Consider the following 22,865-nt stretch of genomic DNA (forward strand, 5'->3'; position numbering starts at 1 on the left):
TGAAAACGTATTCTGAGCCCACATAGAATCTTATTCTTTAACTTGTTTAGGTATTCTGGAGATGTCCTAAATTTAATATTTCTGACAGTTTACTGAGTATCATAGAAGTAACAAATAGACCGTAAGGCTCTTTTTATAATAAGAATTAGATCCAAGTCAGTAAAGTACAAATACTTTGGAATTATGAGTAACTGTTGCACAACATGCTGGCACATGCTCTCTGTTTGACTATCTAAGTTCCTTGCTTACATTATCACAGATCCTACTGCAAAATTCGCATCCTGTACATGGACAACTCAGGGGTAGGAAAGTTATTTGCCCTGTGTCAGTCTCTTTCAGACGATTCAAGTAACACAGCTTTTGCTTTTGCATACAATAGTCACATTGGGTTGGCACTGTTTCCAAAACTCAGTAGGAAGAAAGATCATTGCCATGTTTCCCTCACTTCTAACATTTATGTTCTTCACCAGAATTTTGCAGGAGGCAAAAACATCAAGATCTTACTGGCACTTTCTGAAAATCCATTCTTTTTTCATCTTATTCCCTGCAGAAAGAAATATTTAATTCACAAGTAGTCCATGAAGTACTGCTTTGATTTCTGCAGCAGTCTTGACTTGAAACAAATTGACCGCTTCTTTCCATTCCATTCTGGAGCTGCAGGGTAGAAAGGAAAATTTAAATTCATCCAATCATGTGAATTGGACTTTTGGAGATTGCAACAGCTATACCAAAGAGGCTCCTCTTGATTTGCCCAAAGAGTAAAGAAGGTCTAATTTCTTTTCATACTTTTTGGGTTTTTGCGAAAAGCATTAGAAACATGGTGACATTTATTTATGTGTTTAATGAAAGCTAATATTTTTCTTATCCAGGGGAGGGGAAAGCAAGAAATTATGGTGCAAAAAAAAGTTATTTGTCTTGACCAAAGAAGCAAATGGGGAGAAATCAAACTCTGAATTGTTTGGATCATTTATTTGCCTTTGCCCTGATTGACTTACCTCCCAATCTTTTTAGAATTTTACAGCCTGAAATTTGATTCCTGGTGGAGCTAAGAACACTGGTCAAGATGTTGGTAGTTCAAAACCATTTATTATAAGGATTATACTCCCAGGGCTATGTGGGATCTGAAGGTAAAAAGATTTTTCAGAATACAGGAGGGCTGATCCTGTAGCCATTTTTCATTAACTCCTTTAAGGAAGCCCATCTACTTCCAGGCTCACCAGGTTCCTTCTGCAACTAACTGTTTAATTTAAGAAGTTGCCAGCAGGTGCTACCTCTTCATTCAGGTGTGTTCCATAGACTCCTGTTCCCTTTGGATCTGCAATGCTGCATAGCCATGGCTACTAAAATTGTCTCTGCTGCCTTGGCAAGGCCAATTATTTGTCCTGAAACTAGCTATAGTTTTGCAAAGATTTTTAGCATAGTATACAGCCCTTAGGAAATGGTGGTGAAACATTGTGATATAAAAATGACAAAAGAGATAGAAAATGTTTCCAGGCACTTTTGATTAAAGTGTAAGTGCAGATATGAAGCAATACTTGGAACAGCTCCACTCACTCCTATAATCTGTTGTCAGATATCTATAATCATATGCTTCTATTTACTACATTAATCAGCCTGTGCTAACTCACTTGTCATCTATTTGAATACTTTGTGGACCGTAATCATTTAATGTCAATGACTTTTTTTGAGTTGGGGTAAACCCAGCAGTTGACAGGCTCATGGGTGGGCCATCTGTGTCTTACAAATACATACGGATAAATTGTCTTCTGACCTACTGATTGTGAACTAGCATGGGGTTGGTTTTTTTGTCCCACTGCTCTTTGAAAACAGCACTATTAATTATTTTGAGAAGAATCATTAATGAGGGAGATGAGGATTTTGACAACAGTTTAGTATTACTGTTACTAGAATAATCCTGTCTGTGAAGTGATCTTTGTGAAACTTTTATTTCTTGTAGTTTGATAGGCTGCGGTGTGTCTGAAGGCCACATGCCACCCATGACTGGCTAACATGGGTCATGAATTATCCTCCTAGCTACCTAGTAATATTAAAAGCCGGGTAATGAGAACCATGTGTATAATATCACACTGTGTAAATTCTCAGACTGCATTGTTTATTCATACCTATCCCATCCATTTAGTGTTTTAGCTCATTTCAGATTCCAGTTCTTTCATTAATAATCTCACAGTTTTATATTGATCATTTTCTTAGATTTAGGATCTTGACTACATTTCAGGGTAGCTTCAGGGTACCTCATATGAAACATTTTAGTCTTTTTTATTTTTGTCCTGATTTTGTTAACCCTGTTTCAACTTTTTAAAAAAGCCCTGTTCTTTGAGAATGAATCTTAATCGTGGTCTACTATTCACCATTCATAGTTGACAATTATGGTGGCATGTAAATTTAATGCAGAAATAATAAAATAATCAAATAAGTAGTTACATTTTACATCTAAACGTTGCCAACATTTATGGGTACAGTTGCAAAAATATTGGTATTCCGCAACCTCCCCCCCCCCAAAAAAATCCAGTTTTCTGTGAAATAAGTTCACACTGACAAGAAGTAAATGGCATCCACCAGTTCATAGAGTAGACACTTTGCTTTTGATGGTAGTAGATAAGATTAATAAACATTGTAGTAAATGCATATACTTATACATCTGTTATGCCTGTAGTTTTTCAACATTTGTAGCTTGCCAGATATTACAAGAAACAGGTATTTAAATTATATTGATGCTGTCCTAAAATAAGTACAAAAACAACATCATCAAATTTTGTGAGCTCTGGAGTTCTCACCTGCTCTTGTCCATTTTCTGAAAACAAAACATTTATAATACATTTGGTTTGAGTTGAATTCTGTAGTCTGTCTCTGGAGATGTGATTTGTGCTGCATTGATAATCCATGTTTTATGACAATCCCCAGAGGCTTTCAAAGAGGATATCGTTGTTTGTATAAAACAGCAAACTGGAGACTCCTGGATTGCATTTGTCACAGTCTGAACTGAACACAGACTTCTTTTCTATGTTGTAACAAATAAGAATGTTTCCCAGAATATTTCTTATCTGTATATACTGGAAAATAGTTTACCAGCACTCTTTCAACATGTGATATTTCTGCTATTGTTGTAGAAGCTTAAGGCATATAAGAGTTGTTTTAATAACAACTAAAATTTGTTCTAATATTTAGTCACTATATTCCATTTATTAATACTTAGTTTGTACTTTCTTAGTATTAATTTGCTGAACAAAAATTATGGGAAACTTATTTTACCCTCCTTTTTGTCCTTTTGAGATACTGGATTTACTTTAATCAACTTGACTGACTGTATTTGTGATTTGAATATAAAAGCTTCCCTGCCACATTCATAAAACTGTCCAGGGATCCATCCATTACCATCATCATCTTAAAATCTCCCTTGCTTTTTTTTTCCTTTTCCTTTTTCCTTTTTATTTAATCACATAAATTGTATTGAGAAAACATAACAGAATTGCTGCAAAATATATGATTATTGGGTACTTCTGTACCTGAATGTATTATATAAACAACAGATATGCAACTCAGAGCATGATTTTGTATTGTGGCATTCATATACAACCACTTTTTATTTTTACATTATAAATTACATTACATTATAGAATGATTGAAATGGCATTTTAATAGCTTGAAGTAGCATCTTGTTTTGCTATGTGCATATATTTTTTATTTTAAAATCCATGAAGATCTTAGCTAGTTGCCTATTAATAAAGAGCTCCCCTTACTGCATATTTTAATGTTAATTAATGCTTGGCTGTGGAAACTATCTTTAGTTTTATTATTTGTCTGCTTCTGTTTATATAAAAATGCTTTACTGAAATACATAAAATAGTAATGATGGTTAGTTTAAACAGCAGGAGCAAATTCAAAATCCATAATTAGCTTAATAACTTTCTTAGAACTAGTCAAAATGGCAGTAAAGAGTTTGCAAGTTTTTGAGAATTTGCTTGGCAAGATGTTAATAAAGTGTCTTGTTTTATATTATATAATAAAATGGGGGACAAGAAATAATTCATAAAGGCAAAGCAAAACTTTCATTTCAGAAGTATAGACTTTAACTTTTAAACAATTGTTAATCATTACTGCTTAAAAGAGGGATGCGGTGGCTGAGTAGCTAAAACGCTGAGCTTGTCAATAGAAAAGTTGGCAGTTCAGCGGTTCGAATCCCTAGTGTCACGTAATGGGGTGAGCTCCTGTTACTTGTCCCAGCTTCTGTCAACCTAGCAGTTCGAAAGCACGTAAAAAATGCAAGTAGAAAAATAGGGATCACCTTTGGTGATCCCTATTTGGTGGGGTGATCCCACCAAATAGATCCCACCCTTTGGTGGGAAAGTAACAGCGTTCCGTGAACCTTTGGTATTTAGTCATGCCGGCCACATGACCATGGAGACGTCTTCGGACAGCGCTGGCTCTTCGGCTTTGAAACGGAGATGAGCACCTCCCCCTAGAGTCGGGAACGACTAGCACATATGTGCAAGGGGAACCTTTAACTTTACCTTACTGCTTAAAAATATTCTTTGGATTACTATTTTCATCTATTCATCAGAAACTTTGTAATTGTGTACCATCAAAAAGGTCTGTCAAAAGTATACAGATTTTTCATTTCAGTAATTTTTCACTTCCTCTTTTCTGGTCATCATGCTTCCTTCCTCTTACAACCCTTCAAATACAGCTACTTGTCCGCCTTTGTTGTATGTTGCTAGGATTTCCTAACTTGTTACCAGATTTTCCAGTGGTTGATAGCTAAGTCAATGGTGGGTCTTAATCATGTAAATAAATATTATGCATGACAATCTGGTCTTTCATTTTCCAATCCATCCAACTGGTTGCTGTCTTCCCTTCCCTTTTATTGCTTTTCTTTCCTTCCACTTTCCCAGCATTATAGACTTCCGAAGGGTATTAGGGCTGCTTGTTCTCTTGGCTGGCCATGCTATTCTCAATACCAAATTTTGTAGTACTTTCTATGTATTGCTTTTCTCCAGAGTGCTAGATAATCAACGGATTGTGCCAGATGTGGCAGAATTAGGAATCTGACAGAATGAGAAATTGTTCCAGATAGATAGGCATTATCAATAATTTTACAGAGATTTTCATAAATTTCTTTTAAGTGGAGCATGTCTCTTCACTATTCTCTACAAGCCAAAGCTTGTGAGATATATATAGATCAAGGCTGGCCTCCATCACTCCTGATTATTTAGTGAAGTACTCACAGAGCTGGACTTAGTTATTCCTTTAATTAAATTTACTGAACTGGGAGAGCAATTATGTTTTCACAGTGGCACATCACATTTTAAATGAGCACCAAGCTTTGCTTTTTCTTCACTTGAATTCCCTTTGTGTTCCACAAGTTCCTACATGAAATAGAAATTTCTAAGTCCCAATATCAATTCAGCAAAAGAATATGTTGATTTCTTTTGCGTCACAATTTTCTCCTTGCAGTGTATTATATTATTTATAATAACAAACATCTATATTTATACAAGTGGAAGAAACAGATGCAGCTATCTCTGTTTTATCTCTTAAGAAGCAGGTTTTATTGGATTCCATTTCAGCAAGAATGGAATGGAGAAAAAATACACACTTTTCTGTGACAGGATTATTATTATTCTGTGACAGGATTATTATTTTTTACGTCTTAGTAAAAGTGCAGGAAGTGTGTTTCACTTCACAACTGCAAATTTCAAATAACCATATATAACCTATTTTCTGCATCCTGTATCCAACAAATATGTGCAAAATGAACACATTGGTGAACTAATGTTGAGCATCATATATACTAACAGTGATTCATTCCCATTTTCAAATATCAGTTAATATTTAGTTGGCTAAAATGACTTCCACAATCAAGGCAAACATGAATTAAGTCAAGGTAATCCTTGACTTAACAACCATTCATTTAGTGACTTATTTTCACACTTACAACCATTGCAACATTATCGTGATCATGGCGATGTGATCAAAATTTAGATGCTTGGCAATGGGTTCATATTTATGATGGTTGCAGTGCCCCAGAATCATGCAATCATCTTTTGCGACCTTCTGACAACTAGGTTAATGGGGAAACAAGATTCGCTTAACAACCATATTACTAACTTAACAACTGCAGCAGTTCACTTAACAACTGTGGCAATAAAAGTCATAAAATGACCATCTTAATAACCATCTCACTTAGCAATAGAAAATTTGGGCTCAATTGTGGTTGTAAATCAAGGATTACCTATATTTATAATCAACTTGAAATTCTGATATACTGATTGAAGCTGAATATTCACAGGTTGTCTTCCCCAAGGATGGATGTTGACTGTGGAAATGCTGCCTTCTTGTGTCAGTATATATACTCCAAAAATATTTTTTGTTAAATGCATTTTATATCGTTTATACCAGGGGTGGATAAAAATCAATGATTTTTTTTAAAAAAATCAAAAAAATCAGATATTTTGATTTAAATCGGATTTTTTTTTATTTAAATCGGATTTTTTTTATTTTTATTGAATTTATTTTAATAAAAAACTGTTGGGGTAAAAATCTATCGTAAGATAGTTTTCTATTTAAGATACATAAATAATTTAGTTTATTCAGCGTGAAATGGAGCTTAGTTATGTAGCATGAGGCTGTATATTCTGCAACACTGGGACTATTGGTGAGTCAACAGTGGGTCAAAGGAATAGCAGAGATGACAGTTGCTCTTTAAAAATTATGATTTAAATCGAGTTGATTTAAATCAAGCCTTTTTACTAGTGATTTAAATCATGATTTAAATTGTGATTTAAATCAACTCGATTTAAATCAAATCCACCCTGTTTATACCCAGTTAAGAAACTGGAAGATTTCTATTATTTTTCCCCCCTTTCTTTCTTTTTTCTTTTGTTATCCTGAATTAAAGAATATCAGGCAACTTTTATAATGAAGCTGCTGTCAAAGTCACCTAATAATTTATTTCAGGCAGCAAGGCCATATTGGTATGTAACTATGGGTTTCATTTGCATTTAAAATGCAGTTATATATTTTTTTCATTCTTACAAAACCAAGTCAGTAATTATAACCAAAGATGCTTGGGATTTTATTTTAATGGAAGCTCTAACTGCTAAATATTATATACTGAATGCTTCTGCTTTAGTTTCACTTAAAAAGAACAACACCCTGATCCTCTTGTAAAAATTAAGTGCTTTCCTAGTGAAATTTGTTAGGACCACAGCATCTGCCATCATCAATCATATTGACCATTACATATTTTTTTATTTAAATGCAGAGACACAGACAACACCACATCCCGGCCATTTCAGCATACTGTATCCAGTTCCCCACAAGAGAGATTGAGATGAGGTGAGATGGACAGCATATAAATGTAATAAATAAAAAAGGAGGCAGACCCACCTTAACTTTTCCCACAGTTATTTTCCATTCCACTGCAGTCGTAGATTTTCAATCATCAATAGACACATAGAGATAAATCACATTTACACACTATTCAAAAAAGATATAATAGAAAAGCTAAGAAGAAAACAAAAACAGGTGAACACATGTTCTCCATCAATCAACACTCAGATAAACAGGTATTAACACCAGACAAACAATCAAGCATAACATTACCCACCAAAACACTGACAGGGCAAGCCACTTAATATAAACAGGGAGCAAAGCCCACACTCAACAGCACTGATGATGTTGCCAAGTCAGTCAATAAAAAAATCTGCAAGCCAACAATTGTCAGGAAGACCAGATCCACACATGAAAGTTCAATTAAATGGATCAATGTCAGGTACAAATGACCTGAAATAAGAGTTGAGTTAAAAGCACTAAGAGTTTATTCTTGCCATCTATACATAAGAATTAAGCACTTAATATGGTCCAAGGTAAAATGATGCTAGGGAAAGGGTCAGTGGAATTCACAGGAAGGGAGCTGGTTCGGGGTCTTCTGCGGCTGCGCAATGATTCCAGACTGGTGATGCATTTAACCTTACCCTCCAGATTGGCCTGCTCATTTCCTACACTTAATTTAATTTAATTAATTAAATTTAATTAATAAAATTTATATGCCGCCCCTTTCCGAAGACTCAGGGCGGCTAAAAACCAGTGCACAAGAATCAACTTATTGCTAAAAACCAGTGCACAAGAATCTTCTCAACTAATAGTCAGAACCTGATTAGAATTAGATAAGGGTCACTTGGGGGGAGTTGGACATACCGTATTTTTCAGAGTATAAGATGCACCTTCCCCCCCCAAAAGAGGCTGAAAATTTGGGTGTGTCTTATACTCCAAATGTAGCTTTTTCGAAGTTTTCTTTCAGTCCTAACGCGCTAGCGAGTGAAGCGATCTCAATGCTTTGCTCCAATTCTCAGCTGTTCTTTAGAAGCTTTTTTTCAGCCCTAACTAGGCGCTAGCCGAGTGAAGTGATCCCCCCCCCCATGCTTTACCTGCTTTTTTCATTGCTGCTTCCTCTCAGCTGTGCCTTAGGAGCTGTTTTTTATCCCCAAGCAGGGGATAAAAAACCAGCAAACTAATGTGCTGAAGCTGACCAGCCTAAGGACGTTAGCCAAATGAATACCTGGTAGGCAGATTTTTCCCCCTATTTTTCTCTCCAAAAACTAAGCTGTGTCTTATACTCCAGTGCGTCTTATACTCCGAAAAATACAGTAGTTTGCTTGTGGCTATATATTCTAGGCTGATTCCCCCTTTTCACTCTGCTCCAGGTTCTGCCATTCATTTTCTTGTAACAATCAAGCTCAGAGAGCACCAAGGATTCCACAGTTGTGAAATGTTCCGTACTGAAGAAAAGGATATTTTTATTTAAATGTTTACAGCATCAGTTTCTCAGCTGGGAAAGGGACTGAGGCTGTATAGTAGTCTTTCCTTTGTGAAACTTCAAGGTTTTCAGTCAATTAGAATTATATAATGTTAGTCCTTTATGGATGCAAGATATTTCCTTGTTTCATTATGCACAGAAAGGCTTGTGATCAAGGAAAAGTAGTGGAAGGGGGAAGTCTATAGGCTTTACAGCATATTTAATGTTCCATTCTTTACACATGTGAAATTTCAATAAAGAATGAAGACTCATACAGTGACTCAGGATCTACACTATCAACATCGATTTATTTCTTTGTCGGTAAATATAAATTTAGCAATTTGGAGTTACTAAGTTTCTTGTGTTCTTCATGGCAGTTCAGTAATTCATAGAAATGACAATTAGAATAGCTAAGGGTACTTCAGTGTAGCAGAGTTTCCATTCCCCAATCTTGCAAGGCATTCTGAAGTGTCTTTGTCTTCTGCTAATTTCAGACTATTGAGCACAGATAGAAAACACAATTAGCCAATGTGTGCTCCCTCTGGTGGACCCATAGGAGAGTGCACAATGTATTAGATCCTATAGTAAAACTTGTTTAAAAGAGAGGAGACAATTAGTGAAATCAGCTGTATGTTTTAGCACTGAATACTTTAATTGTTACTAATGTTTCAATATCTCACAGATTTGTGAGATTGTATAAACATAGATTATGCAGTCCACCATTTTATTGCAAAAATTAGATAAATATTTGAAAAGCAGTTCAGTTGAAGATTGGGAATTTAGAAAACAAGGCACAGATTTTCTATTCCCAATATCTTGCAATACAGTTTGAAATTACCAATGTTTGTTGTTGCATTTATCAGTCTGAGATCTCCATGAGTTAATTCTGTTCTCCCACTAGATGACTATTATGCAAATTCAAACTCAGTTCGAGGCTTAAGTTCTATGACCTTCGTCCCATAGCAAGGAAAAATGAATTATTAATACCATTATTGCATTCAAATTTCACTATATGCTATGTGCATTTTGGATATGGACACACACACCTCGACTTACAACAGTTCATTTAGTGACATTTCAAAGTTACAATGGCACTGAAAAAAGTGCCGATTGCGACGATTTTTTACTCATGACTATTGCAGCATCCCCATGGTCATGTGATCTACATTTGGATGCTTGACAACTGGTTCATATTTATTATGATTGCAATGCCTGGAGTTATGTGATCATTTTTTGCAACCTTCTGACAAGCAAAGTCAATGGGGAAGCCAGATTCACTTAATAAGTATTAAATTAGTGTTACTAATTTAACAACCATAGTGATTCGCTCAACAAATGTGGCAAGAAAAGTCATAAAAGGGGGGCAAACTCACTTAACAAATTTCTCACTTAGCAACATTTTATTTTTATTTATTTATTTATTTTAAATTTATATACCGCCCTTCTCCCTGAGGACTCAGGGCGGTGTACAGCCAGAATTAAAAAACATAAAATACAAATATTAAAAAACAATTTCATAAATTCTTGGCTCAATTGTGGTTATAAGTTGAGGACCTGTATATATGCATTTGTGTGTATGTGTATGTGTAAGCATGTATTTCAGATGAACTGGCATAGAAATGAAAAAATTCCCCACTGTTTTAGTGTTGAAAAAAAGAGAAGGATGTGGGATATAGACAGGTGTGGGGCCAATCCAGGAATAATGCAATGAATGTGGGTAGTGTGGTGCCTTTACTATTTATTTAGATGATGGAAATTGGTTGTATATAAATATAGCACAACAATATGGGTTTTTTCAAGTGTCAATTACAGGTATAAATTTATTTCACCATAAACATCTTGGTATTTTAAGACAAAAAGAGAAAGTAATTGAGTTATTTTAATGCCTTCTTCCAAGCTAGAAGTCGCTTTTTTTCAGCCTAGTAAGGAGGTAGTGGCAAACCACTTCCGAAAAACTTTTCTTTGTGAACTGCAGTCCAGGCAGTTCAGTAGGAGTCAATGCTGATTGAAGGTACAAAAACAGAACAACACTGTATATTTGAAACTGCTTTGCTTTGGGCTAAAACAGTCGTCATGATGTCCTCAGGACTGAATAAATGAAACTGAAAGAAGCTACACATGATTGACTATGAAACAGTTTATTTGGAAATTCACTAAAAGCAGCAACAACCAAGGAAATTAAACTGAAAGTTGGGCCATAGGTTGTTTAGAATAAATTTGTGATATATGTGTAAAGGAATGTTTAATTGTAAACAATTCCCCCCAAAGCACGTGGATTTCTGAAATCCCCTCTTGCAAATGTGGATCAGGTGACACTTGCCTTTTCTTTCCACATCTTTTCCCTTTCAGAATAAGGACAAACACATCACTTCCTGAAGGTGACACAGTGACTTCTTCTGTGGGCAGCATTCCCGTTGCAGCTGCATAAGGGCTTCTAAAGTTCAACATATCAAACGCTTGCATTATTAGGCCAGGAAATCTTTTCTTTATTGTACTTTCAGCAGAACATATTTGCATTTCATCTGCATTAGATAACAGTGCACACTGCTCTGCCACTATTATAGGCTGAATCTTTCCTATAATTTAAAAGTAGTTCATCGCAACATGAAATCTGCTTTCCTGTAAAGCGCTTTGAAGTGAGAATTATGTCAAGCTCTCACTGAATTGTTCCCATAGAGAGGAATGTGGTTTATTGAAGCTAATTTAAAAAGGTGACCTGCTTCATGTCACCATAGCTCAAGTTTTATATTTTCAGATCTGCTGTAAGTGAACCTGATGTCTTCCCAATTATTATTCTCCTTTATTGTCCATGCCCATTCTAATTCCAAAAGCTGACAGAATGCTAAAGTTTTGTAACGTGTGTGTGTGTGTGTGTGTGTGTGTGTGTGTGTGTGTGTATGTATGTTCCCCATTACATGTTCTCTAGGACTTGATCTACAGCTGTGCAAATTGAATTAGGCTCCTTTATTATTGCTTGTGTTCATTTCTTCCTCATCAAATTTCCAAATAACCCTCCCATTATTTTAGGATTTACAATCCTAAAATATCAGCAGTATTTTTAAGAATCTGCCCAATAGAGGTAGTTCTCAATTTGCAACCACAATTGAACCCAAAATTTATGATGCTAAGTGAGAAATTTGTTAAGTGAGTTTTGTCCCCATTTTACAACTTTACTTGTCACATTTGTTTGGAATTCTTTATTGGCCAAGTGTGATTGGACACACAAGGAATTTGTCTTTGGTGCATGCTCTCAGTGTATATAAAAAGAAAAGATACATTTGTCAAGAATCATAAGATACAACACTTAAAGATAGTCATAGGGTACAAATAAGCAATCTAATCATACAAGGAAACAATATAAATTGTAAGAATACAAGCAACAAAGTTACAGTCATAAGTGGTAGGAGATGGGTGATAGGAACATGAGAAGATTAATAGTAATGCAGACTTAGTGAATAGTTTGAAGGAATTATTTGTTTAGCAGGGTAATGGTGTTTGGGAAAAAACTGTTCTTGTGTCTAGTTGTTCTGGTGTGCAGTGCTCTATAGCGTCATTTTAAAGGTAGAAGTTGAAACAGTTTATGTCCAGGATGCAAGGTTGTTAAGTGAATCACTGCAGTTGTTAAATTAGTAGCATGGTTGTCAAGTGAATTTGGTTTCTCCATTGGCCTTGCTTGTCAGAAGATTGCAAATAGTAATCAAATAATTCCAGGACACTGCAACTGTCATAAATGTGAGTCAGTTATTACACATTCAAATGTAAATCACTTGACCATGAAGTTGCTGCAACGGTCAAAAGTGTGAAAAATGGTCATAAATCATAAATTGAGGACTATCTGTACTTCTTCAGCCTGTCCTTCTGCTGGGATACAGTTATTCAGCAGCAAGCAAGTTCCATTCTTTAATCCCATTTGCCATAAATAGCAGGTGGCAAGATTTTTACCTCAAGAATGCCAGACTTCCTGCTATTGCTCTAAATTCGGAAGCGCCTGCCTCTTCTGTGTAGTATATAATTATAGAATGAAAGTATAGAAAGAAATGTGTGTGATCACCTGGTACAAACCCTTGCTGACTACATGAATCTATTATTCAACAGATGGCCATTCAGTCTAGCTTAAAAAGTCATTTAAAAGACTCCAATGCCTGCCAAACAGAAGAGGTTGTACCATTAGGAAACTTCAATTCTTATCTAAAAGAAAAGAATACCTTACCTTCCCTAGCTCAGAAGATATGTTTGTTCTCTGCTCTGCTATTTTATTATCCAGAAAATGCATTTTTCTTAACTTGCATGCAATGTAATAGCATACAATCGGGCTTTATGTAACTCCTTACATATTACATTGGGACATAGAAGGAAGCTAGAGATTCTGTTGAGATATTGCCAGGCTTACTGAACTGTAATAGAGATCCCTCGTCTTTTGGTGTTTATCTTAAATATACTGGGTTTAGTTGGGCCCAGGAATTCAGGACCTACAGCAGGGATCCCCAACCTGTGGCCCATAGCCCACTATCAGGCCATGGCCTGTTGGCCATCGGATCGTGTGACTGGCTGGCAAGTGCGTGTGTGCGTATGCACCCCCCACTCATGCTAGAGTCGTGCGGGCATTCACAGCCCTTTTTGCATCACATGCATGCTCATGGCCCTGTTCATGCATGTGCATGCTTGCGTAAAGGCCCATGCCCCTCCCCCCTAGGCCACCAATCCAGAAAGGTTGGAAATTCTGACCTACATATATAACTACAATGGCTTGATTGCAAATAATCATAGACATAACATGTATAGATCAAAACACCTTGGATCTTTCGTTTACTTCAGAGCATTTATTATAGTGATCTGAATGTTGGGAACATTATCACCAAATTATTGAGATTGTAATTGGAAATTAAGCGCATCCTAGAAGAGTCTCTGCAGTCAAGGATAAAGTTCAGAGACAGTTCATGAATTGCACAAATAGATAACCTTTGCCAGAATGTGGATACAAAAAGTGTGTCCAACTTGGTCTTTTTAGACCTATCAGCAGCTTAGAATACCATCAAATATGACATCATTCCAAGCTGCCCACACTGCTGAGAATTAAGGGTACTTTAATTTGTGGTGGCTACATTTCTTTGTTGAGGGATGATTATAGTTGGTATGGTGGAATGGTATGGTATGATGGACTTAATAGCTACTGTCCCTCCTCTCTATAATATAACATTTATATTAAACCTCTGGGAGAAATCATCCAAAGATATTGTGGTTAGATCATGATCAATATACTGTTGATATCCAGCTGCATATTACTATTCCAGACCAGAATGGTCCATTGAAGTCCTGTTCTGATGTACTGTGCTGTAAGAATTTGGTGGAAGAAATTAGCATTTAAACTGAATCCTAGTAAAACAAAATTTTTGTTTGTCCATCCAAGTTCACTGTCAGCTCCAACAGTGCCCTTTAAGAAGGTAAAATTACCCCTGAAGAACAAGTTCTTGAGGAGTCTCCTGGACTCAATGGCTCTTAGGTGGGAACCTGGCTTGGGAGTAGGGATGCTTTTTTTCAATTTCAGTTGTTGCACTAGTTAAAACCTATCTGGTAGTGGAAGTGTTTGTGGCACCTTAATTAGGGAATTTATACTTCACAATGTTCCAGCAGATGCCCTTTTGGTTTGTTGGTTGGTTTGTTTGTTTCTTTGTTTGTTTCTTTGTTTTGGAAAGTTTATCTTTCTGCATCAACAGCCATTTTAATTATTTTTTCATCATGGCTTCTGTGTAACACGTAACGTAAATGGGTTCCATCAGTGGTGGGTTTCAAATATTTTTACCACAGGTTCTGTGGGCGAGGCTTGGTGGGCGTGGTGTGGCTTGGTGGGCATGGCTTGGTGGACATGGCAGGGAAAGGATACTGTAAAATCTCCATTCCCTCCCCAATCCAAGGGAAATTTACTGCAAAATCCCCATCTCCACTTGATCATCTGATACTTGGGAGGCAGAGAATAGATGGGGGCAGGGCCAATCAGAATTTTTACTACCGGTTCTCCGAACTACTCAAAATTTCCGCTACCGGTTCTCCAGAACTGGTCAGAACATGCTGAAACCCACCTCTGGGTTCCATACTTATGTGCAAGAATCTTCTTAGAATCTTCCAAGGCTGAGAAATTTGTTGTGTATGTATGGTATGGTTACAGGCACAGTTTCTGCTTCCTCACAGTTCCTTTTCAGTTGTTGTAGTAACTTTGAAAGTTTTCTCCATCAAGAGTTAACTAAATTATTTTTTTTAATTGGTTTTCCTTTTCTCTTTTTCTTTTTCATCTAAAAATATTGCCATTAATGATGATAATGAAGATAGTGATAATTTATAATATACCTGTGCCTCTAGAGATTGAGCTGATGAAAGGCCTTCTTAAAAAGGTGTAAACCAGCAGCAAGTTATCATTGTGAAAAGATAATCTTTTTGCTTTCTCTGTCTGGGAGAGATTGATACTGTGAACTTCTAGATACCTATCTACACTTCCCCAAAATGTGCAAATTAAATACAAGGGAATCAGTCATTCAGTTTTTGTCCTCCAGTTTGGAAGAAACTACCATGTTTCCTGAAAATAAGACCCTGTCTTATATTTTTTTGAACCCCAAAATAAGCGCTTGGCCTTATTTTTGGGGAGGTCTTATTATTTTGAGGCATGTGGAGCAAGATGGGGTCCCTTTTGCCGTCTTACCTGATTTCCAGCTCTGTCTTTAAATATTTTCAGGGGGAGCATTATATTAGTGCATGCGCTCAAAAACCCGATTGGGCTTATTATCAGGGATTGTCTTATTTTCAGGGAAACAGGATATTTTTGGCAACCAAGCTATCAATATCAAGAACTTTAAGCTCAGTCCCTATTTGTCTTCTACACCATGGCTGCCCAGTGTGCTCTGCACAGAACCTGATGAGGATGATGATATCTGGTTTTAATTTCCAAGTTCCAAAGTGTTTAAAACAGGAGTCCCTAACTCCCATGGCTGCAGCCCACTACTAGGCCACCTTGAGCCGTTCAGAACTGGACCATAGAAGTGGCAGGCGAGCGCGGCTTGCCCGCTACTCACATGGAACCATTGTCTTCCCACTCACCCCCACCAGTCTGCAAAGCCAGAAAGGTTGGGAAATTCCAGTTTAAAATGTTAATAAATATTTATTCAATAAATAAATATTAATAAAATACAGATATCAGGGAGTCAGTGAATTGTTGCAGTATATTTCAAGACAACTGTTTCTCAGATGCTATCAAAACACAAAAGTTCAATAGGGTTACAAAGTGTTACGAATATTTATTTATAGAGGTACATTTCAACAATCTATTTCATGCTCTTAACTAATTTGATAACTAGTCATACTTGTCTATTGATTGTTGAACTGCCAACAAAGAGGTGAGCCTCTAAAAGTTCTAAGAGGCATTTAGAAGGATCTTAAATCTTGAGGAAAGGTGATATGACCCTCTAAGATCACAAAAATCAAAATAAATAGAACATGTCTTATAAACCATGGAAAGATTGTAGACAAGCAGACATACAAAATATCAGAATTTCTTCAGTCAATGGAGAAGAGCTTGAAATAACATTAAAGCTTAAGGGTGTGTTGGATATGTGTTATATTTCTTAGAAGAAGGTATCTGTAGTCCTATAATCTACCTGGAAACCCCAGGGTTTTTATAAAAGACAATTCTTCTGCAGACAGCTCTCTTTGATATCTAAAACCTGCCAAATGCTACATTCCACTTTATTTTTACCTATCGTTGCTAGTTCTTTCCCTTTATTATTGTACTTGAATACTGTTGTCTTCATTGTAGAAACCTCTTAAAATAAGAGGTCTAACTATTAATGAGCCTTTACTTTTAAAGGAATTCAACTGCTGTTAAATAGAATTCTTCAACATACAGACTAGAGTATATTGTGCAGAGTATCACACGTCTGACATAAGTTTGCTGCCCATTATCTTACTGAGATCCATATCAGGTTTTTTTCTCCTTTTAAACAAAATATGCGACAGGCACCTTTTGTGGAGTCTACTATCCAGATTCCATGTCTGAAAAGAGGTGTTTGTAGGGATGAAAGCAAGTGCATTCCAAGTCATAAATTGATTGATTTATGGTGACCACACAGGTAAAGCAAGACGTATATCCTAGTCACAAGTTTGAGAGTAAAGTTCTTTGAGAACGGCTAGAGAAAAGTATGAGATTAGCTATGGACAGGTAGAATGTTGTGTTTTACAATCTTTCTTGGAAGTCAGGGTCTTATTTATACTTACTGAAGATATGTCTTCATTCCAGTCTAGATGATCTTATTTATCTCTAAGGTCAGGCATCTAGGTAAGTTGAACTCTTCTGAAACCTCTTACACCTTCTTTTCATAGCCAATTGCATGGCTGTAAAATGGTACTATCATTATTTATGTTGCAACTTTGAACATGCTTCTGTATGGTTGGATTCTTCTGCTCTAGACTCTCACTCTTCTCTACCTATGATAAACAACTTCTATCAACATTTAGTTGTCCATTTGTTTATATAACTTACATCATTGTTTTTTGATGTTGCCTCTTTTCATCCCAAATTGCACTTTTATAATGGTAGGAATAGGACTGCTATAAAGGGAACACCTCCATCCTTTTGCAAGCTATTTAATAATTCAAATTGCTTTGGTTTTGTTTCAATAGGCTATTTAAGCAGATAAATTTACAGAGAAAGGAGATCACATCATTTTATTCATTGTTGGTGTGTTAGTGTTTATATTCAATTGCTGTATATTTACAAAAGAGAATTAAAATCCTCATTTACTGAATTAACACTGAATATCTTTGGTACAGGAGAAAGATAAGATACTGGAAAAAATAAATCATAGAATTAATACATACAGATCAATAGCACAACATAAGATTTAAGTCATAAATGATCCTGTATATTTTGAATTGCACATATAATAATATAATAATATAACTCTGATTTACCATTACTTTACCACCGTATTCTACCATCTTGGAGATTGTAATATATTGTATAATTTTCTCTCCAAATATTAGCAGTCTTTTCTCATCACCATTTTGCAGCCAGATTTCTGCACCATTTTTCTTTTCCCTATTCATATAGGTCACACATGTTGTTTTCTTGAGGTGATTGAATGAGAATAAATAAATAAATAAATGAGTGTCTCTTTCACACAAATATACATATATTTTAATATTCTAAGGAAATCTAAAATTTGGGAATTTTAATCTATTTGGCAAATTGAAGACAGATAATTGATATAAAAATAACTTTGAAATAGGTATTCCGTATGAATGCACGTTTCCCACTCAAATGTAATGAATATAATTATTTAACATCACTGGCTTATCTATTTTAGATTTATCTTGAGATAGTTTTTCTCAAGAAGTATTTAAAAAATGAAAATTAAAAGTTATAATAAAAAATAATGGAGTTAAATGAGTATTTGTAGAGCTGGAAAACACAGTACTCTCAATAAACTAAATTTGCATTATTATATTTCTAATAGGAAATTCAGCACAGCTTTGTTTTATAACAATTTTATAGCTGTCACTACTTCATAACTTGGCTGGAGTGCCCATTAAAAAATTCTTAATGCCATTTAATTTTGTAATATCTCAGTATTCATTTAAAAGACGTATTAAATTTCACCACATTTAATATATTTATTATTTATTTAATCAAAGATTAGATTATGTATTAGAAGTCATTATATATGTGAATAGCTGGTGCTTTAATTTTATAGCAAGTAATGTTAGAAGGAAGCATTGTTATTTTATAGCAAGTAATGATAAATATATTATTTTATATCCATTTAAATGACTTTTATTATAACTTGGCACACATCAATTCCCATTGTCAAAACACAGTTTTAGTATAGTATTATTGTTGGTTGTACACTCAGCCAGATATTTAGACTGGATTTGGCAATTTTGTCTACCTATCCACTACTTTCCAAGGCCCTGGGATAAGGAGATGTGTAGAAAGACCTGGTGGTGTTGTAACTTTGCAATATTTCAGAGAGAGAGATGTCTCGGGTTACTTATGCTTGGTTCATAATATATGTTCTGATACAGAATTCAAAGAGTTTTGAGCAGTTTATTTATTTATTTATTTATTGGTTCGATTTATATGCTGCCCTTCTCCAGAGACTCAGGGCGGCATACAATGCATTAAGCAATAGCCTTCATACTTTTGTATATACCTGCTTAGTAGGGCTTTCGGCCCCTCCCTAAATGGTGTTCTTTTTTATACAAAGTCAGCTTATTGCCCCAGCAAACCGGGTCCTCATTTTACCTACCTCGAAAGGATGGAAGGCTGAGTCAACCTTGAGCCTGGTGAGATTTGAACTTGCAGTAATTGCAGGCAGCTGGTGTTACTTAACAGTGCTTTAATCTGCTGCGCCACCAAGGCTCTTCAAGTACGGTATAACTTGTGGATTTTTTAGGTGAAGCAGTTTCACATGAGCTGGAACCTTCACAGTTATCGCTTTGCAAGTTTTGAATTGTATATAGAAATTGACTACATAGGCAGGATTTGTCTCTTCCTACAAATTGACAAATTTTTGCATTCAAAACCTTGATTGAACTTCTGAGTGATAGTTTATTCTTAAATCTTCTGAATTGTATGTAGGAACATAAGTGATTTAAGAGTCTCCGTGCAAGTCAAGGAATAACAGCATTGTCCTGCTCATTGCTGAATATTTGATAACTGAGAAATGTGCTGTTCTTTGTGAGTAGAGGTATTGCATATTTTTATCATAATATGAGGATATTGATATTCTTCTCCCCTTTGACTTTGTTTAATCACTTGTTAAAACTTAAGCAACTATTACTGGATATTCAAATGATAAATTCCATACTTTAATTGATAATTTTGTCCATGCTGAATCAATACTTAATTGATTTATAATTAAACATAGTTTAAACATCATTATTTCTTATTTATTTAGCCTTTTTAAAAGCTAAAAAGCTTGAATATTATAACATTTTTTAGAAGAAAGTTTTTTAAGCCTTCAAATCATTTTGGTTATCCTTTTTTTCCTGCATATGTTCCTGCTGTTCTCTGTTCTTTTTGTGAGGTGGTATTCAGAATTTTATTCTCATCCAGGGGTGTTTCAGGGTTCTATTCCGAGGATTATTGCTCTGGAGAGTTGTACAAAAGTTATACTACTACTACTACTGATTTTGTTTTCAGTACCTTTCCACATAGACTTCGCATTTTTGCAGCATCTAGATCAGTGGTGAAATCAAAAAATTTTTACTACCGGTTCTGTGGGCATGGCTTGGTGGACATTGCAGGGAAAGGATACTGCAAAATCCCCATTCCCTCCCCACTCATGGAGGAAGGATATTGCATAATCTCCATTCGCAGCCCACTCTGGGGCCATCCAGAGGTGGTATTTGCCGGTTCTCCAAACTACTCAAAATTTCCGCTACCGGTTCTCCAGAACCTATTAGAACCTGCTGGGTTTCACCCCTGATCTAGATGTTTTATCAAAGTATGTCCAAACCCCCAGATCACTAGTCAGTAATGATAGAGCCACCATGAAATTAAAATTCTGTGTCCCGAACTGCATTTCTTTCTATTCTAGTGTTTTTCAACCTTGACAATTTCAAGGAATTTCTGGGAGCTGAAGTCCTAGTGGACTTCAGCTCCCAGAAATTCCCAATAAATATGCTGGTTGGAGAATTCTGGGAGTTGAGGTCCACACAGCTTAAAGTTGCCAAGGTAAAGAAACACTGCTTTTATTCCATTTAACAGAATTTTCAGTTTTAGCACTTGTATTTTTCCTCTTTAGATGAGTTCTTGTGACAGCCTTAATATTATATAAGTAAGCTGCACTAATAATCTTGGCCATCCTATTATCACCTTTTTTTTCTTCCCAATCAACTATAATTGTTGGGGGGGGGGGAATGATACCTGGGAGATCTTATATTCATTGCACTCTTCAATTGTAGCAGCAACCTGTTTTCTGTTGTTGTTTTTTAAAACAAGTTCTGTATACAGATTTCTACTTGAAGTTGCATTGCAAAACCAAAACATTGCAATGAGGAAGAATGCTTTGCTATGCTTTCTGATCTGAAGAAAATCTTCCATTTGGAATTTCTCTATACAGAATAGTTTGGAAACAGATAATATAAGCCAGGTGTCCATGTGTGTTGAGGATGCATATATCGTAGGAAACCTTCATATTTGGACTCCCGCCTTTCGATTTAGGGGTTCCTTCATAAACCCAGTTTATGTGCAAGGACACTGTTTTTTAAAAAAACCAGCAGCAATATTTATATAGCTTATCATTGTTTGAGAATAAAGAAATGTTCTATTGTGAAAGGTACTTTTGTTTATTTATTCAAACAAATGAGAAGCATTATGGCAGCAAGAAGCTAATTTAGCCATGAAAAGGTTACTTCTTTGGCTTAATGTACCTGTCATGTATAATAATGAAATATGAAAGGATTTTAATTTATAATAAGGTAATCAATCAAAGCTAATTATGGTTTATGACAACACTGTTGTTCTGTGTTAGTTCACGGAGAGTTGAAATGGAATATTTTAAAGCTGAAGATCAAGATGAGACAATATAAGGGAAATCAAACCATTTGTTTGAAGAGAAAAGTTAACATTCTCCCTGAGAGTCTAATATATTTAAGTAAGCATCATTAAAAATAACGTGAGTTATTACTGCAATCTTAAACGAGAAATTAGCCTTACTACCACTTTAATACCAAAGCAGTTACATAGTAAATGCCACCTAATAGAACTTGCAATATATATATTAGTTGTTTACAGTTGTTTAATTACAATTAACATACTGGCTTAAATAAATTTTCTGCCTAGACTGGAATTATGCCTTCTCGTGGTAGTCACCAAGTACTATGAAGACCATATATTTGTCATGTTGTTTTTCCCCCTAACATTAGCTAATCATAAATATGTGTCTTGTAGCAATATACCAGATATTGCATTGCTTTTTCATGACTAATAATTCCTTATGGTATTAAATAATTAAATGGTTACTGATCAAGTTGTAATTATTTTTTCTGCTTAATTTGATAAACTCTTGTTTGCCTGTCAGAAATCCTGTCTTTCAATTATCTTAGTAGCATCTGTCCCAGAGACAAAATATAGTAATACTTTTTAGCTTTCCAATGCCACAACTATTTCCCTCCTCTTTTGGTTATCAAAGTTTCTAATTGAAAGGAAGGCATCTATTTCTGACTAGAAACAACAGGTGATGAAAATAGGATTTACAGGAAGTAAATGGAAAGGGAAAACTGGGAAGGAACGTAAAGAGAAATAGTAGGGGGAAAAGGCTGAACTTAGATGGCAGACAGAATATGTAAAAGAAATTAGAGAAGGTCCCTCCCTCTACGTTTGCAAAGCTGTTTCATATAGTCATATATAGTTTCCTATATTTTCTTAGTGGAAGTGTTTATAATTAAAAAAAGGTTCCATAAAATAAATATTATTCTTGATCTTAAGGTCATCTGAAATATTTGTATTCTAGGCATACATTTAAAAATACATGTTTTTTTTTTAATTCCAAATAAACTGTGTTCAGTATAAACTATATAACAAGCCCTAAACTCCTACAGTTCTGGTTTCTTCTGTCTTAAGGATATAAAAGAGAAAACAATAGACATATTATTTTTAGCTAAAGCTTGTTTCACTCTGCCTGCGTACTCAAACGATAAACACAGCTTTGAGAAAGCCAGAAGCCATATACTGTAAATTATGTATGCAGTATAAGCTTGGAACCATGTAACTGTAATATTTAGATCATTTAAATTAACCCTTGACTTAAATTGTGAGAAACTAGTATCAAAATTAAATGCATGCTTATACCTGAAGAGAAGAGCAGTAATCCTTATTTTGCTTACAGTCTTAGTAAAAGACATGCTTTTCAGTGTTGGTGTGAGGAAACGCGTCAGCTAGAATGACCCACTGCTTTAGCTCAGCCAGCAAAGGAAGGGGTGGGGAAGAAGAGAAGGCTCTGTTGCTACAGTGGTGATATCACACACCATTGCTAACATGTGGTTGGCTATTTTATGTTTC

General features: G+C 35.4%; 2 protein-coding genes and 1 long non-coding RNA gene across 13 annotated transcripts in view; 2 read left to right on the forward strand and 1 right to left on the reverse strand.

Moving 5' to 3' along the window:
* FAM110B (family with sequence similarity 110 member B) overlaps positions 1 to 22,865 on the forward strand; it is an 80,055-nt gene that overhangs the window by 54,259 nt on the left and 2,931 nt on the right. For 3 of the 11 annotated variants that reach the window (XM_087890594.1, XM_087890595.1, XM_087890596.1), the window contains one exon: positions 7,283 to 7,356. The exons of 7 other annotated variants lie outside the window; for them this stretch is intronic. The gene's annotated coding sequence lies outside the window, so the exon portion shown is untranslated. Of the gene's footprint in view, positions 1 to 647; positions 6,358 to 7,282; positions 7,357 to 22,865 lie in introns of those variants that run through there. One more of the 11 variants, XM_087890597.1, reaches the window with a different exon arrangement.
* The window catches only part of UBXN2B (UBX domain protein 2B), a 149,326-nt gene that overhangs the window by 53,978 nt on the left and 72,483 nt on the right, over positions 1 to 22,865 (forward strand). The gene's annotated exons all lie outside the window — the stretch shown is intronic.
* On the reverse strand, positions 118 to 22,851 carry LOC117672820 (uncharacterized). Its single transcript, XR_004593380.2, has 2 exons — positions 22,656 to 22,851; positions 118 to 654 (listed from the first exon to the last, which is right to left on the reverse strand). It is a non-coding gene; the product is annotated as an uncharacterized LOC117672820 (long non-coding RNA).

This window comes from Pantherophis guttatus, chromosome 3 (genome assembly GCF_059756535.1).
Source record: "Pantherophis guttatus breed Tessera chromosome 3, ASM5975653v1, whole genome shotgun sequence".
Lineage (NCBI taxonomy): Eukaryota > Metazoa > Chordata > Lepidosauria > Squamata > Colubridae > Pantherophis > Pantherophis guttatus.